The 18,375-nt window shown below is 45.8% G+C and overlaps 1 protein-coding gene across 1 annotated transcript in view; it reads left to right on the top strand.

Annotated features, from left to right (window-relative positions):
• Positions 1–238: 238 nt before the first annotated feature.
• Lpar3 (lysophosphatidic acid receptor 3) overlaps positions 239–18,375 on the top strand; it is a 66,736-nt gene continuing 48,599 nt past the window's right edge. The window contains exon 1 of the mRNA XM_021158195.2: positions 239–409. The gene's annotated coding sequence lies outside the window, so the exon portion shown is untranslated. The remainder of the gene's footprint in view (positions 410–18,375) is intronic.

Below are 18,375 nucleotides of genomic sequence, written 5' to 3'. Positions count from 1 at the left end.
GTCCCCTTAGGGAACCTTAGGTAGTCTCTCAGAGCTGGCTGCTCCATAGGCACCAGGTCCCCAACCAAGGCGGCGCGCCTCCATGGACCGCTGGCCTTCTGCCGCGCCGATCCGAGTCTGGCCGGCGGGGGGCGCGCTCCCGTGGGAACTTGCAGAGGCACGGGCCGGGCGGGCTGGCGGGCGGGACCGGGCCGCCCTCCACCTCTCCACCCCCTCGTCCTAGCAAAGTTGCCCGGGACTCCCGGCGCGTCGCCGCGGACGCTGGAGAGCAGGCGCTCGGCTCTGCCTGCTCCGCGTCTTCCGCTGCTGGCTGGCCGGAGCCTGCTCGCCCCGTCGCGCTTCCCCGAGGGCATGCGACAGCGGCGGGACGCTCGGCTCCCGGGCTCGGCGGCGCGGGCGAGAGACAGCGGTGAGTGCGGTGCGCAGCGCGGGATGGGAGGTTCCCGGAGCCGCTGCGGGCCGGGGCTTTTTGGGGGGATTCTCTGGTTTCTAATCCATTTCTCCGAACTCCTGGGGCGGAACTTTCCCCGCGGTGTGTGGCATACCCTGCGCTTTCCCACTTCGTGTTTTCCCTAGAGCAAAAAGCAATGCAGATGCAAAAGCCCGGCTGCATCGGCCTCGGCTGGGAACTGACGGGCCCGGGAGCAGGGATGCCAGGCTCCATCGCTTTGCAGGGGCGCTTCTTTCCAAACTCTGGGAAGTTATGTGGTGATGGGAAACGGGTTCTCCCCGGGATCCCTGGAAGGTGACATTTCCCACCTTGCAGTTAGTTTCACCAGGGTGGTGGTCTGTCTGTTGGTAAAATCTCGAGGCGAGTGCGTGCGTCTTTGGGAAATAGTTACCATGACCAGCTCTGAACGCTATCAGGGTTGTGCGGGATGAGCCAAAGGTCTCCCAATCTCCCACATCACGGGCCACAATAGTGCTTTGTTTTGTAGCAGTTTCTTCATTGCCTTCTCTGTGCAAGTTGCAGCTATCAGAAGCTGCTTAGAATTTTCTCAGGCTTGTGATTTGAGGACTGGCTGAATCTTGGAAACAATTTAATTTTATTAATGGGATCATGGGCACGGCCCTCCAAAGCACTTAGAGGTTAATTTGTAAATGGGATGATTTTCCCTAAATGCTTCATAATTTGCTCCTGCCATTGCACACTTTCCCCCTGCCTAACTCTTGGTCTTGGAACGTCACATTAGGCTCTTCAGGGCTCCTTCTTGTAATTTGTAAGTCTGAGGACAAAGTGAATGTTAGACCTAGACAGACTCCTTTTTGCAAGTGTGTGAAAGTTGAGCGCATGCCCAGCCTTCACTAATTGCCCCTCGATTGAATTGCTAAAGAGAGTTCTTGGGTTTGCTCCCTACTGATATTTGCTTATCCTGATGTTAGTGAGGTTTGGGTTCAAAGATTTGAATCCAGTGGACAAGTGATTTGAATTTCCCTCCCTGCTCCCACCAGAAGGAACTCCATCAGAACAGCCTCTATACTGTTTGTCTAAGCAAACTGAGCCATTCTAAAAAAAACAAAAACAAAAAAACAACAAAAAAAACAAAACAAAACAAAACTCTAACCAACAAACACTGCCTGTTAGGTGGGCTCTATACCTTGAGAACCTGTGACCCTGGACATCTAACCATGGGACAAAACTTATACCGCTTGTCACAACCATACAGCTAGTGAAACAGACCGTGTAGGAGGTCTTTTCCTATTATATTTTTTATTCTTTAGCATTATTCAAAACCTTGATTCTTCTCTTTGATTTAGAGACAGACACCACTCTTCTATATCTTGCTGAATGCATTCAGCAAATGCAAGTTCTTTGTATCAGATCAGTTCTAATTTGGTCTGGCTGTTCTTTAAGATGTTTAATAAAAGCTTATTTACATAATTCTCATTCATGAGAACATTAAATATGAGATGATTTTTCAGGTGACTTCATCTGAACTCGAGATGCTACAATGTTAATTTCTGTCTGTCTGCCTCTGAAAGTCCAACACTCATGCCTTAAGGGTGGCTTGCTTCTTCCCTAAGCTCTCCATCTTCCTCCTATGGATCAGCATCCATCATAACCTAAGTCGTCTTCTTGCCTCTGGGCCGGCTCAGGGGTAAATCATTATAACTTGAGTGTGATTGATATAACTCAGATGACTCGTCAGCCACTCGGCTCGGCATCTACATTAGTTCAGATGCCTCCTGGCTTGTGATTATGCCCAAGAAAGGGGCTAAGTCTGATTGTAAGCTTCTAAATGGCTCAGATGAGGTTCACGGCATTACTAATGTGGCATACGGGGGAGACCAAGGCTTTCTAGCCAGTCCGGCTTTGTGCTCCAAGGCTCGTTGTTTTACTTCCCTAAGCCTTAATTTGCTCATCTGTAAAACTGAAGATTACACTCAACTCCCAAGATTAAAAGAGAAGACAGGAGAGTCCTTCACTTACAGAGAGTACCAAAATGGTGGGTGCCCTTTCCCCCTCCTAAACATTAAAGACCTGACATTCACGTAAACCCAGCCACGCTTGTCCATTGTTCGAGTTAGAGTCTGCCGAGAGTCCAATCCACAGGTGACTTAAGCATACACACTTTCCTCATGCGCTGCCTGCCTTCCTGGACAAGAACCTTAGATTATTTCCCTTTTTCTTCGCTGCTGGGACCACAGGCTTGACAGGAAGTTATGGAGGGAGATTTATATTGTCTTATGATTTGAGATCATAGCCCACTATGGTGATAGGATCAGGAACAGATCTGCTTGCTCACATTGGGGAATCGGGACACAGAGAAGGGGCAAGAAACACGACGATAAACCTCAAGGGTCCTCCCTCAGAAACCCACTTCCTCCAGTGAAGCCTTGTCCCCCCACAGCCCCAGTACTTATCGGAGACATTTCATCTCTAACCTACAACAGGCCTGCCCCTATCTGGCTAGTGCTCTCTATAAGCACCAAGGCTTCTCCTCTCGGTCCTGATGGTGTATCATCCTTACTTCTCTTGGGTGAGAGGAGGTAGTGAAGATGAGGAATTATCTCCATAACCACCTAACGCTGCAGTTCTCAATCTGTGTGTCCCGATCCTGTTGGATAGATGAACGAACCTTTTACAGGGGTCACCTAAGACCATCTGCATATCAGATATTTACATGGCAATTTATAACAGTAGCAAAATCACAGTTATAAAGTAGCAATGAAAATAACTTTATGATTGGGGGTCGCCCCAGTGTGAGGAACTTTATTAAAGGGTTGCAGCACTAGGAAGGCTGAGAACCTCTGGTCTAGAGCATGTGCTTTGTACGAGATGGGCCAGAGGTGTCTGGAATAGGAGAGCTCTGGGTTTTTATGGAAGCCCCATCGTCTCTGTGGGATCTATGATTTTAAATGTATGACTTGTCATTTTTTAAATGGCTTGATAATTTATATGATGGGGATTATAATTCCTTGTCCATTTACCTTCATGAGTTAGTGGTAGGTCCTGTTAAGTCTTCTTGTACTCTGAGAGGGGCCTTGTACTAGGGAATTAAAGAGGCAGGGCATCCAGATATGGACCATCCCAGGCAGATTCACTCAGCCGCTGGTTACGTGAGTATCACAATATTCCTGTGGGTGTCTTCAGGACCAAGTGGACATCGTTGCCCTCTCCCCCCTGGCCTCTCTTCGGTTCTTTGAGGTCACATTAGACTTCAGGTTGGGAATTGTAAGCAGAGCTTAAGAAACTGCCCTGAATAGGAAGTTAATTGCTGAACCGAGATTACCTAACCACATGCAAGAGGAGGCACAAGAGCAAAGTTCCAAGACTCTTTAAAGTGAAGGACCGTGGTTCACCTCACCTTTCCTCTCAGTTCATTGTAGATGAACCCCAGGAGATATCTACCCTCTTAAGGCCAGGAAGAGAATGGGAACAGAAGTTTAGAGAGGGTAGACATGAAAACGGGCCCCTGATGCCTTGAGTTTTTAAAGCTCACTCTGCAAAGTGATAGCAGGACCGGAGCCTGGTCCTTGGTGATTTATGTCTTTCAGTCAGAAAGACTCCACAGAACCAGGAGTCATGAAAGTAGTTTTGCCTAAGGGAAAGGTTCCAACATCCTGGGTTGTAGCCACCTCCTCATCACAGTCCTCTTCCTTCTTTATTCCCTGTTCTGGTTTGGCTGTGTAACTCCTGCCCCCTAACTTGTCCTGTTTGCCTATGCTCTGTCCCATGACTCCTGATATCACCCCCATTCTCACAGGTCTTATCTCCCCTCATCAGACGTGACAGGCTGTATGCTACCCAACAGAACAGCCAGTCTTATTCTTCCCTGAGATTGTGAGGCGGGTTCTCTGTTTGCTCATCTGACAGTCTTGTGTCCCTATTGTTCCTGAGACACTAGGCTGGGTTCTTCTAGCCCTGGCTTTGACTTAGCCATTTGCTGACTTGTGGCGTTCTAAAGGGATGTCTTGGCCAGTGGCAGGGAAATGGAATATGGATGTCATATAGTCTTGAAGAAGCATGCCGGGTTGCCCAAAGGCCTTCCAAGCAAATGTGCAGTCTTAGTAAAAGAAGTGAAAGTACTTTATGAGTAAAACTTTAAGGCAATCCCTTGGCCTCACTTCAAGACTCAAGTCTTGACAGCTAGTGAAAGTGTTGCAGAACAAAACTCCATTCTCAGACTCTTACAACAGAGAGGGTACGTGCAGCCAGTCTGTCTAATCTCTGGGATTGTGACCTTGATCACCATTTTATTTTGTGTCTACTGGGTTGTCCCACCTTAAACCAGCCTGTTTTCATTTCTGAGTTTATTACTGTTTATTGGGAAGGATTCTTGACTCTGTTCATGGGATCTTCCTCACTGTCCACATTGATGGCTGTCTTGCACCTCTCAATGGCTTCTGCAGGAGTCAGTCATGACTGTGAGGGTTGCCAGGGGTGATGCATCCTTCCCACCACTCCTCCATGAGTAAGTTGGCATTCTCCTGTAAGGAGGAATGCACCTTCTCAGGCCTGCACTCACTCACAGTAGGAAACACTCAGGAGACTCCTTTTGTATTCAGGATGTTGAAATCTTACGTTTGTGTTTATCTTGATATTTATATTGAACTCACTGGAAATTCTGTGGTGCTTGGTTTTGCGTTTTTGTCATTTATTGAGCCTTCCTTCCTTCCTTCCTTCCTTCCTTCCTTCCTTCCTTCCTTCCTTCCTTCCTTCCTTCCTTCCTTCCTTCCTCCTTTCCGCCCTCCCTCACTCCCTCCCTTTTTTTTTTTTTTGCCAGTTCACCTTGTACTTTCTCTAAACTAGTCTATCCTTTCTTTTAGTAGATGTTATTTTCTTCCTTTAAAACTGCATATTTAAGGTTTTGGTGTGACATTTTGTTATACTTATCTCAATACATATACATACATCATAAAATGATGACTATAGTTAAGCAAACCTACTTTCATCTCATAGAGTTGTATATGCATGTGGGGTTATGTGTGTGTGTGCACATGTGTGCATTCAACGTGTGTGTGAAAAGCACCTTAAATCTGCCTTCTTGGCAAATTACCCCTACACATTACAATATTCCTGAGAATAGCCTTCAGCCATGCCCTATAGGTGGGAGGCCGTGGGGATGGGGACAGTACAAAGTTGCTGAATGTCAGGGGAATGAGCCCAGTGATTCAGTGTGCAATGGGAGAAGAGTTGGAAGACATATGCCAAGCTTATGTGCCCCTTGTTGCCTGGCTTGTGATGGCTTCTCTAACTCTCACACACGTCTATAACACACACACCCCTCAATATTTGGCCAAGAAGAATCTTCCTTTTCCCTTTGTGCATGTGTGCAGAGCTTCTCTGGCAATTGGAGAGTGGATCGCTGTTATCATGAATGTTTCTTCTTGTTTGCCTAGAGCAACCAGTCTCCCTGTCATGAAGGACCCTTCTCTGACTGACTACTCTGTGTCCATCTCCCTCCCTGATTCCGTGGCACTCAACTACAGACCATGCCTGTGTGCTGGCCTGCATGTGTTGTGTGCTGCATGCATCCTAGTCATTCAGTGTCTCTAAATGTCTTGGAGTTTCTCTGGGAGGAGGTCAGAATTAGCCCTAGGCAAAGCCTACTGTGCTCTTATTACGGGCTTTCCGAGGGAATTTATAGTTTTATAAATGTCTTTGTATGGCCAGGGATGAGAGGAGTCACCCAGTGGTCCCAGTGAGTGGCTGATCTCTAGGAGTCCTGGAACCTGCCCACCATATGCCCTCGGGAGTTCAGATCCCAGCATCGACCAGAGGAAAGCCAAGGAAGGCAGAAAGTTACATTTCCACAGAGAGGCCCCAGGAGTTTTCCGGTTCATTTCTATTTTAATTTATCCTTGTCAGATAACTGAAGTCTCTTGCCTTGTAAAAGTTAATCATTTGTTGTACTGGACAGATGTAAACTCTCTTCCAAGCTTGCTCTGAAATAGGAACAGTAGCTAATTACTACTGCTTTCTGTAATGCGTTTAATTTCATTTTGACATTTCCATTTTTCCTGAGAAACTCTGGGCAAATTTTTAAAGAAAAGATGCACTTATATAAAACTGATCTTTTTAATCACAAGCAGATCATATTTCTTCTGGAATCAGTAAAAAGCCCAAGGAAGGCAGTAATATCATTATTGAGAACAATTCTGTGTATTCTATTTCTTATATGAGGAGGAAATTGGCTAAAACAAAAGGCTTTGAAAGTTAGTACAGTGAAGAGAGTCAGAAAGTGGGGAGCTGGTCAGAGTGACTTAGCGCCCCATTTGTAGCCTGTCTCTTGGACCAGCGTCTCCCTGTGTGATCAGAGGGGAAGGGCCAGGAACTCACTGAAAGCTCAAAGACTGCCATCTGATAAGCCGCTCCAATGCCGTGACAGAAGGGGTCAGTAAAAGCTTGAATGTTGTGTCCCAATAGCCATGCAGTAACTGGGAGTGTCAAGGGTTGAAATGCCTCTGATACACCCCACCCATCAAGTACCATCTCTTAGTGACACAGTAGACTGTGGAGCACAGATTTCACAGATAGCTGGAAGCCATGTGGACTGCCTGACTGTAGGAGAGGCCATCAGACTACATAGGTCTAGCCTAGGAAAAACGTCCAAATTCACAATTTCAAATTCACGTTTGCTATGGAATGGGCATCACTTTGTACTATCATAAAGTTAAAAAAATTCCTAAATTCACTCACTGTAATTTAGGGACTGTCTGCAGTTAGAGGGCTAAACACCAGGGATTCAGGCAGCCAGCTGCAAAGTCTCTTCTCCGGTAGCCACCCAAAGCTTTATTTTTTTCACTGCTGATAACAAAGTATCAACAAGTATCAACCCGGCTCTGAACAAAGCAGGAAGGAGAGGAGGCGGTGGCTATTCTGACCGCCAGCCCCTACCCAACCCAAGAGTCACAGCAAATTGATCCCTTTGTTTTTCTTTCCTCCCTGACACTCTCTTTTGGACCCACCCTTCACCTCCACTGCCAGCCTTGGGTACTCTTGACTCTGAATTTTCTAGACTTTGAAGGGAACAGGACTGTGCATCACTGTGACATTCACTTCATCCCCACAACAGCCTGTGCTCCATTTTGTCTCTCTTCACTAACCAAAACGCTGAGCCTCCAGAAGGACTATCTGTATTTAGGCCCTGCTGATGATAGCAGCGACCAAGTCAATGCAGTGTGAGAATGTTTTAAACATATTGAATCTCCCAATAGCCTTAGGAAGAAGGCTTTCTTATTGTCTCCATTTTGCAGATGGGCAAATAAAGGCAAAAAGAAGCCCGGTGGCTTTCTAATTGATAAGCAAGTCTTCTAAGAGGTGGACTGGTTCCATAGGCCATGCTTGCTAGTAATGTGAGTAGTGCTATTTGTCAACGAACTTTCCCCCACTTTATATTCTTGTTACATTCATCTAACCTCAGTTGACTGTTATGTAGACACTTATTTCTGGACTCCATTTTCTGTTCCATTGATCTTTATGTCTGTCTTTTGCCAGTACTGCACTGTAGCTTTGTAATATAGTTTGAAATAAGAAAGTGTGGCTTTGATCTTTCCTAAGATCGTTTGAGCATTTAGCAATGTCATGTGAGTTTCAAAGGTTTGGTTTTGTTTCTGAATTGAATCTGTTCATCACTTTGAGTGGTCTGGAACATTCTAACAAGTTTAAGTGTCTGACTCATGAATATGAGGGTTTTCTTTTTCATTTCTTATCTGTGCCTTCTTTAATTTCTCCCAATGGCGCTCTATTGTCTTCTGTGTCCTTGGCTGTGCTTATTTCTTAGTGTTTGGCTCTGTTTTGATGCTATTATGGATGTAATTGCTTTCCTAATCTTTGTTGTGACTGTGCGCTGTGAGTGTATGGAAATGAATGCTTTGTGTGGCTGACTTCTGCTTTGCAGCCTGACAAGTGTATTCATTTATCCATTCTGAGTTGCATTGATTCTGTAGAGCTCTCTACACAAAAGATCTCACCGGCTGAGAACAAAGACAGTTTGCCTCCTCCTTGGAGATCCCGTGCCTTTTGGCTTTCCTCACCAGTCTTATTGAGGGTGTGCTTTTGTGCTGTGTTCAGGAAGTGTTGCTTTGATTTGGTCCTTTTGGTACCTTGTGTGCTTTTGAAAAGAACGCCAGTTTTTGAGAAAGAGGAAGGGGCCATGAATAGGTGAGCAGATGTTAGACAGAGCCATTTCTAGGAGGAGCCCACCTCTGATGCAGGGTCAGCAGACAGCTCTTCTCTAGCCTGCCCCCTTGCATTGTAAGGACTATCCAGCACTGACCACCCCATCTCTAGTCTACTCCAAATACCAGTGCTTCCTTTCCTCGTCCTGGGTGGTGAACTTGCCGTGCCATGGAGAAGAAACAAAAACCAAAACAAACAAAAAACAACCAGTTACAACTCACACCCAAGACACTTGGGGACAAGTAGCAGCGACAGGGACCTGCAAATGCTCAGCAGGAATTAGGAGCTTCCCCAGCAGAAGAATGAACTGTGAAGGTGGCCTTCCAGAGTCCAGACTCTGCCCTTGATGCTCTCTGGCCACATCTAATATGAGTTGAAAATCATGTGGCCCATGACAGAGGACAGGCATGATGAGCCTTATCCAGATGCAGCTGTGGCTTTCTTGCCAATACAGTTTCTTGTGATTTGTTTTTGTTGTTTGTTTTCCTTCTAGTGAATTCTAGGTGATAGCTACCACATGTGAGTTCCGTGCTGGATCAAGTTCTTGGGCATTCCTATTTTCTGGCTTGGATGCTTACCCTTACCCTATCTCTCCCATTCTCCCATCAGCATCCACTTTGAGGTTTTCTGAGATGTGGACATGGGAGGGAGGATGCATCCTGACTCTCATTCACTACAAGCCTTTCTCCCCCTGGTCCCACTGGAGCATCTAAAAGGCCTGGTAATGACCATGAGTGCTTCGTGAAAATTCCCACTTTTTGAGGTTAGAGAAGCAGCCATGTTTTCCAATACTCTGAGGCCCTCAGCTGCTAGATGCTTTCCATTCCTTTCTACCTTTGCTCACAGACATATCCCACCTGAGATCATCTCTCTCTGGTAGTACATTACTAAGAGCCACAAGGAGCAGCCACGCCTTCAAGCTCTGGTTCTTTCTAACCCATCATCTGGAGCCTCAAGCAAGGATGTCTCAAGTGTGGTGACCTGAATACAAATAGAAGTTTTTCTTTCTTTCGGTCTTGTTCAGAGCCATTCAGTACTGTAGCAAGTTCAAGCTTAAGGACATTGCTTATCAAATCTGTTTAAAAGGGGGAGGTGTGGCTCAATGGTAACAAGCTTGCCTAGGCTTTGCAAGGCACTGGGTTCAGTCCACGGCACCAAGAAAGAAACAACAAGAGAAAAGAAAGCATTTCTGCTGAAGGTCAGTGAACTTTCAGAGACTCCACCTGCCCTGCATTTTTATTTTGTGACATCAAGTTGCTGTATTTTTAAGTATTTATTCTCAGCTTCTGTATTTGTTTCCTCTTCATGGACAGGAGTTCATGGTTGTATTCATGTCATGGATGTCTCAGGTCTTTGTCTTTGCTTCTCTGTTCCGTGCTGGGCCCAGGTGGGGAAGAAGATAGAGGAACTCATGCCAGCTTTGTGTTTCAGGGCTGGTTATGCAGAGCACAGTCCCCATATGGTGCCCATGTGCTCACGTGGTCACCCAGCTACAAGGAGGCTAGGAGATCAAGACAGGTAGGGTCAGGGCTACAACGTTACAACTTTGCAAGAAACAAAAAAACAAAAACACTAAGATGGCTGTGTTGGTAGATATTGCCTTGCATTCCTTAAGAGCTGAGTTGGCTCCCAGAACCTCCGTAAAAAGTGAGAGTCCCTGTTTGAAACAATATGTGGAGAGATTCCTGATTCTAGATTCTAGATTGTCTGCATGTACATGCAGATGAACATACCATGTTTCACACACACACACACACACACACACACACACAAGTGAAAGATAAAGCACAATTTGATAGTTGTGCTGTGGAGGCTAAAGCTAAACAATAATTCAAAGAGACAAGATTCAGAGTAATCTATAGTTAGGGGCAGAGGCATTAGAAATGACGGTTAGCTTAGTGTCCATCGTGCAGAATAGGGGGCTTCTTAGCAATGGAGAGTGGGATCCTGCTAGACCTTTCGAGCAACCTGATGGTCGGGTGGCACGTTGTGTAGTGAGGTTAATAATGAGGAGTTCAAGTGAGAGGCTGAGATCCATTCTTAGAGGAAATCCAGGAAACATATCCAGGGAGGGAATCAAGTCAGAATCCACAAGGTTATGCCAGAGTGTCCGGCAAGGGATGAGTCCAGACCCATGGAATACTGTAGTAGCTGGGACCCTTGTAGACCTGTCTGACAGTGTGTCTTACGTGTGTACCATGTCTCAGTACACCATGTATGACACCCACAAATGTCAGAAGAGGGCATCAGATCCCCTGGAACTGGAGTTAGAGATGGTTATGAGCCACCATGCCAGTGTTAAGAATCAAGCCCAGGTCCTTTGGAAGTGCAACCAGTGCTCTTGACTGCTGAGCCATCTCTCCAGCCTGGAGAATAATCTTTTTGTGGAAGGAAGTCAAAGGCAAAAGAAGAGAGGGCTAAAAAACCAAGTCCAAGGCTATCTATAGCTCAAGGCTGGTGGAAAAACGGAAGGCCAAATGTGGAGGAGGGTGTGGAAAATGCAGGAGAGTCCAGTCACAGGCCAAGCATGGAGGGGTCAAGTAGATGCTATCCACTGTCAGCTTTGGCCATGAAAGGAAGGCTGGAAACAAGAATTGGGAATTCTACAGACCAAATGCATTACAAAATCTGTGCCTATTCCTAAATAGATTTTGTGTTTGTGTTTCTACATGGGAGACAGGACACCAGCTCTGCTTACAGCAACCTTAGACATGGGGTCGGCCGTGAATATTCAGTGGAGAATGTTGACGGCCTTGGTGGGGGCGGGGTCATGTATTTCTCAGCCTGTCTGTCTGTTCTAAGAATGCGGTGCCCAGTCATCATCCACCACAGGACAGGTAGTCTCCATCTCTCCGCCTTCCAACCAACGGACACTCACAACGCAGCCAAAGATTTGTTGGACATCTACTACTCTACACGGTGCTGTGTAGAGGCACCGTGTAGAGTGTTAGGGGCACAAATGATGTCTGTGCCCCAAGACACTCAGGATCTGATGGTGAAGGCAGACACACAGGCGGGAAATGCTTACCCTGCATAGTTTTTAAAGAGTTCTTGACACACTGGTTAAGAGAGTCTAAAACTAGAAAGTAAAAGGAGTCAGCACTCTGGGCCGCAGAGCAGGTGCCATTGGAGGATGTGAGCTCGGCTCCAAGACTCTGCATAAAAATACTGTGCATAGTGACATGACCTTGTAATCCCAGCACTGGCCCAGCACCAGGGCAGCAGACACTTGGGGCTCACTGGCCACCCAACCCAGCTTAATTGTCAATCAGAGATCTTTCCTTAAAGGATGTGGATGGTGTATCTAAGTATGACACAGGAGGTTATCGTCAGCCTCCACCTGCACTAATGCACAGGAACGTGGTGGTAACAAAGTAGCAACTGGCAGGGGACTGACTCACCTGGAATTCACAAGAAGTGATAGGGCATTCTGAGCCAGTAAGGAGCAGCTAACACCCAGGCAAGGTCCTCCCATGACAGGGCTGCCCGGTAGAAAGTGAGCCAGCACATAGGCATCAGGAGCTTCCCTGTCAGGGATGGGGGTTTGTTTGGTGTTAAAAGTGCCCTCCCTGGGATCTCTGAAGCCTCAGTCAGAACCATTTGCTGCTGCAGCTGCATTGGCTCGAAGTCTTCCTTTTTATGTAGAGACTGCGGTTGAGCTTGGGTACTGATTACCTGGGTGGACGAGTCTTCCAGAAGCCGGAAGGAATCACTGCACACCACCCGTGACCTGACTCTGGGCAACGTGGGATAAACCCTGCAGAACAAGGGACTCCTGAACGTCCTCTGGAGACTACATGAGGGAATGTGGCACACAGATGACAATAAAAAGTTTGGACCACAAATTTGCCTGTTGCAGACTTTACACTAAGAGGAAATACAACCTCCCGCTCATGGGAAATCATTGGTGTTAAGACTGCCACGTGAAAGTTTTGAAAATATCCTATATAGACAAAAAAAAAAACCACTTTGGTTATGAAATGTATTTCCTTCTGTATGACTGTGTACACTTTTACTTTTTATATTCTCAACTTCTTTGAACAGTGAAGCCACCGAACTGTGAATATATAGTGATCTAAAGATTGTCGTAGGAGTTACATATAAATGATACTAATTTGAAACATTTGACTAGCATTAAAAAGTGAGAGTCAGAGGTCAAAACCTATCTCTGCTAGCTTAATGAATTAGATACAGATTACAGTTTCATAATAAAGTAAACAATTAAAGATTTACATTACATTTGGATAAACAAAGTCAGGGAATTTGTTGATCATATAAAATCCACGTGTTTTTCTCTCTTTACTGTGTTTCTGCTGCTTCCTGTTTAGTCAAGGGCCTTAAGACAGTCCTCAGCCATCAGGAACATCTGGGGAACAATGGCTTTGATTACAGCTGTTTATTAAACAAATCCAAGGGCAGAAGCTGTGGTATGTACCGAATGCTGTAAGTCCGCCCACTCCCTAGGGAGAGATGGTGGTAGGTGAACTCCCTGACACATCTCACGCTACCCTCCCTGTCTAAAGGAATCTGCAGGCTGTTCTGATTCCATGACCTGTTTGTTCTGCTTAGTCTGGCCTGCAGTTTGCCCTGAATGACACCATCTCTAAGTTAATGATGACTCGGGCATGTCAGCTTCTGAGAAAAAGGGGGCAAGCCGGGAGGGAGAGAGACAGACAGACAGACACAGAGAGAGAGAGAGAGAGACAGACAGACAGACAGAGACAGACACAGAGAGAGAGAGAGAGACAGACAGACAGACAGAGACAGACACAGAGGGAGACAGACAGAGGGAGAGGGAGCACATACAGGTTAAGTCAGAGGACAACCTCCAGTGTCATCCTTAGGATTTTCTCTACAGTTTTGGGAGGACATGGCCTCTCAGCCTGGAGCTAAGCAGTTAAGCCTGTGAGTCACACAGATTTTCCTGTCTCCTCTTCCCCAGCTCTGGGATGGCAAGCATATACCACTTCACTGTATATGAGTCTTTCGTGAATTCTGGGGGTCAAATCTACGTTTGCAAGCACTGGGCTGAGTCACTCCCCTTAGCTGCAGCTTCTCATTTGATTGAGGATTTCCCCAATCACACCAGGTCTTCCTCTGTATGGCCACTCCCCTGAGACCTAACGGACTGTGCAGAAAATGGGCGGAGACTGCTGCTGGTAAGGGGCACAGGTCTGAGCCAGAATAACTTTAGGTGTCCTAGTTGAAGATATAGTAACAGATGAGGGCTCAGGTGACTGAAGAGAAATGATGGGGTGTCTATGATGAAATGAGGAACTAGATCTGTGGCAGCCTTCCCTTTAGCAAGCACCCCTACAGTGAACACACTGGCATTATCTAAGATTATCAGGGTTATCTACTATTCCATTACCGACACGATCGGCTTATGTGTAAGCTCTGACAAATTGCTACTTCCCTGTTTATTTTACCGTGGCAGGGGTCAAGCAGGCGTTCTCAGCTTATTAAGAAGTTATGTAAATATAATGGAGTTGGTAGCCTTTCCCTTGTTTCTAATTTTTAAAAATATTTAGGAACAACACATTTTAGATTTGCAGAAATGTTGAGCGCAGAGTGGGCTTCCTAGTTCATGTTCCCATACAGAGGACACAGTAGCTGCCATTGTTAAATCCTAAGTTCATGCGGCACACTTGTTACAATTACTGAACTGACCCAGATACGTATTGCTATTAAAGTGATTATTTTATTCAGATCTCCTTAGTCTTTAGGATACACAACCTGTTCAGCTGTTGGAGATTTTTCTGCCTGCCTGCCTGCCTGCCCGCCCGCCCTCCCTCCCTCCCTCCCTCCCTCCCTCCCTCCCTCCCTCCCTCCCTCCCTTCTTTCTTTCTTTCTTTCTTTCTTTCTTTCTTTCTTTCTTTCTTTCTTTCTTTCTTTCTTTCTTTCTTTCTTTCTTTCTTTCTTTCGCATGGTTAGCTGAGTGACAGGGTTGCTTCAGAAGGTCACGAAGGAGATGGCTATTTCTCACACACAGTTTCAAGAGTTGGACAATCAACAGAGCTTCAGATTGCTGACACTGAATTTAGTCATCTGACTGAACTATTTACCCTGTTTCTCAACTGAAGAGACACTGCTTTGTCTGTGTCCCTCTTCAGACAGGGTGTCTGTTAGAGGAAGTCAATAGGTAGAGCCTTCAGGCCTGGGCACCAAGCTTCCCCTCTTAACAGTAGTTTACCTGGGATTTATTAGGAATGTGTCCACTGGGGACATCTTTCTCTTCATTCCACCTGCTTATCCAGATCTGAGCCCTAGGTATGGATGGTTTACTTCAGGTTGTAAGTCCGCCTTTGCGTTGTGACTTGGATTGGTCCAGCTTGGATGATTGGCTATCTTTCTCTTTTGAAGTTATGTTTAAAAGAGAACTCTCATTTCTGAGGTCTACACTCAAGGGAGCCTCTGTGGTGGGGTTGCTCTTCGGCCCACCCAGACTCTCTGCTCGTGTGAAGCCACATTCAAGGGCAGCAGACACCATCCTCACACCTCTCTGCTGGCAGGCTTTGGTGCCAAGTCAAGCCAGAAAAATGAAAGACTCAGACTCAAATTAGAGGGCAGACATATGGGAGAAGAGAAGAGGAGGGTCAGCTTGGTTAGAAGGTTAGAGTCACGAGGCATGGGTGGCTGTGGGGTCTCTTCCTTAAGACTGTATTTAACAAACATTTACTGAGACCGTGTGTGTGTGTTGGGCATTCTTCCTGGGTCCAAGGGTGTGTCAAAACAACAGAAAATGCATGCCTCCCTAAATGTACCTTCTCGATGGAGAGAGCAGCCAGGACCCCAGCTAGACTGTCAGAAGGTGAGAGATGGTATAAATCAGAGGGTGGGGCAAATGGCCCAAGTGCAGCACATAGCTGCTCCTGCTTAGAGAGCTGTGAGGGAGGGCTGTCTGATGAAGTGATCTTTGCACAGGAATGAGGTATGAATATGAGCCCTGTGGGCACGTGGGGAAAGAGGCAGCTGCAGAGATGGAGCAGCAAGTGCAGAGGCCTAGAAGGTAATGGCTTATGTGAGCCCCAGGGATTGCAGGTGCATTTAAATCATTCTTGCTGTCCCGATTTGCCATTACCATTAATTATTGAATTCACTAAACAAACATGATGCCCTATGTGGGCATTCCTCAGGTAGCAGCCAAACTAAGATTTGAATCCCAACGAGATGAGAGAGAAAATGCAGACAGCAACTCACCCCATCTTCTCTGTACCTCGTTTCCTTCTGGAAGAGGGGTGTGTTCCCGAAAAGCCAGACAACAACTTGTCTCTTAAGAAGTAGCTAGAAATAAAAGACTTGCGTGGTTTTCTGACGGCTTCATTTCCATAATTGTTTCCACATTCCAAGTTGCCTGGTTATCGTTTTTTTTTTTTTTTTTTTACAAGTTGGGGAGAATCTAAATGAGAGCTTTGCCAGTGAAGTTTTCATTTGGATTCCGCATATAGACTTTCCAAACCACCATTTTATGAAGTCTTACATTACTGGAGTTTGAAGTTGTGGTCATTGCTCCAACGTTTGGTGTCTCCTGTGGGTCTGGGTCAGAACTTCTAAATCCTCTAACCCTTTGGTATAAAAACAAACGTAGCTGAGATGTCTCGGAAATAAAAGTTAGCGTTGTTGATGTGACCATATCGCTCCCACGTACTGTAAAAATCAAACACGTATTTTTTAAATGTCTTTTCCCCCTCCATCCCAAGACTATTTTAAAACAGGAGGGAACCAAAGGCTGAGACCATGTGTGTGTGTGTGTGTGTGTGTGTGTGTGTGTGTTTATGTGTATTGGACATTCTTCCAGGGCCCAGGGGTGTGTCAAAACAACAGAAAATGCATGCCTTCCTAAAGTGCCTTCTTGATGGAGAGAGCAGCCAGGACCCCCAGCTAGATTGTCAGAAGGTGAGAAATGGTATAAATCAGAGGGTGAGGCGAATGGCCGGAGTGTAGCATCCGGCTGCTCCCGCTTAGAGAGCTGTGCACATTTTAGAATGTCCGTCTGTGTTTTATACTGTGGGGGCAGTCTTTGAACGTGAATTCATTATCTTTTCCAGTAACATAGTCATTACCATAAGGCTTAACTGGGATTTTTAGTTCTGCCTGGTGTTGCTTTTGGCTAAGGGGAGGAAGCCCAGCACAGTGTGGACTTCTGGGAAAGCTGCCCGAGTAGAGGCATCTGCTTCTCAGCCGTGTGACCTCCAGCAGGTGCTTGTGTCTCCTCTTCCGAAAAATGGCTGTGCATCCTGTTGGGAAGGTGAAGTGTAGCGACCCATGTGAAATGCTTAGTCTAGCGCTCGGCCCAGGGCACACAATATTAGTAATTAAATTAGACCACGGTGCAGGTATTAACTCAATGAGAACATGCAGTTAATAAGTGATGGAGCTCCCTGGCTGAGCTTGGTGGCTGCTGTGTGAAGTGGTAAAGACACCTAACTCAGACTTTTCAATTAAGAGGAGGGGACACAGCAAATCACCCATTCATTTATCAAATCCACCGCTATCAGGCTGAGCATAATAGATAGATCCTCACTCCGTCAGAGCAGAGCAGACTGGGATGGGAACTGGACACTAGTGATCCCATTAACGTGGAAGAAAGTTCTAGGTATCGAATAGGCTCCAGGCTGTCTGTGTGGGTGCTGAATCGTGGCCCTCACATTCTCAAGCCACGGCAAGTTGAATTATCCAGAGGTACCTTGCAGAGAACACTTGAGGAGCAAAATGACTTACTCCCTTGTTTGGGATCACAGAATCGGGTTGTAAGGTCTGAGAGAGTTCAAGAAGTGCTCAGTTGGCCGTTAGTTATGAATTGACAAGGATTTTTGGTGATTTCCAGCTTAGAGAACATGATAATGCATGGTTCATCTGCACTGGGAACCACCAGGAAACTTGGAAGCGAGTCTTACGGTGACTGAAAAACCCTCATTGAGCAGAGTTGGTGAAGGTTGGCTGAGACACAGGTTTCCCAGACTTTCCCTATAAACACTAAACTTATATTTCAGAGCAATGGATGTACAACTGAAAGCAGAATGAACACAATATTTGTGAACTCCTGTTTAAGTCTTGAAACATCCCTGGGTAGTGGTGGAGCATGCTTTAATCCCAGAACCCAGGAGGGAGAGGCAGGCGGGATCTCTGAGTTGGAGGCCTGAGTTCCAGGACAGCCAGAGCTGCATGAAGAAATCCTGTGCATAGATAGATGGATGGGTGGATGGATGAATGGATAGATAGATAGATAGATAGATAGATAGATAGATAGATAGATAGATAGATAGATGAAATAGAAAAAATAGAATTTTAAAAAATGACCCATAATTCTGCCTTTTAAATTAGCTGTTTAGATTTTAGAATTGTGTGTTTATGTTTGTATGTATGTAATTGTTTACAATTAGAAAAACTGTGAGCTTTTTCTTGTCCTAACACAACTTTATGGCATGACCTTGTGCTTACTGCTTGATGGTTCATGCTGGTGGTTGTTGTTTTGTTTGTTTTATTTTTCCTTTAATTCCCAGTGTGAGCTTTGTCTCCCCCCACCCCCATTCTCTCTCTCTCAGATATAGAATTTTGTGCAGCAAGCAGGGACCTCCTTGGAATAAGATCTGTTAATCATAGTTTTCCTGTGATAGCTCAACTTTTTCAAGACAAAAGGATTTCTTATTGTCATAACAACTATTCCATTAAAAATTCAGGAATCTGCAACTTAGTCTTTATGGGAGTTTCAAAACTTGGGTTTTCTCCTCCACTTTCCCAGTTACACA

Source organism: Mus caroli, unplaced genomic scaffold, assembly GCF_978045245.1.
Source record: "Mus caroli unplaced genomic scaffold, Mus_caroli_1 scaffold_3, whole genome shotgun sequence".
Lineage (NCBI taxonomy): Eukaryota > Metazoa > Chordata > Mammalia > Rodentia > Muridae > Mus > Mus caroli.
This window is presented reverse-complemented; position numbering and strand designations above follow the sequence as displayed.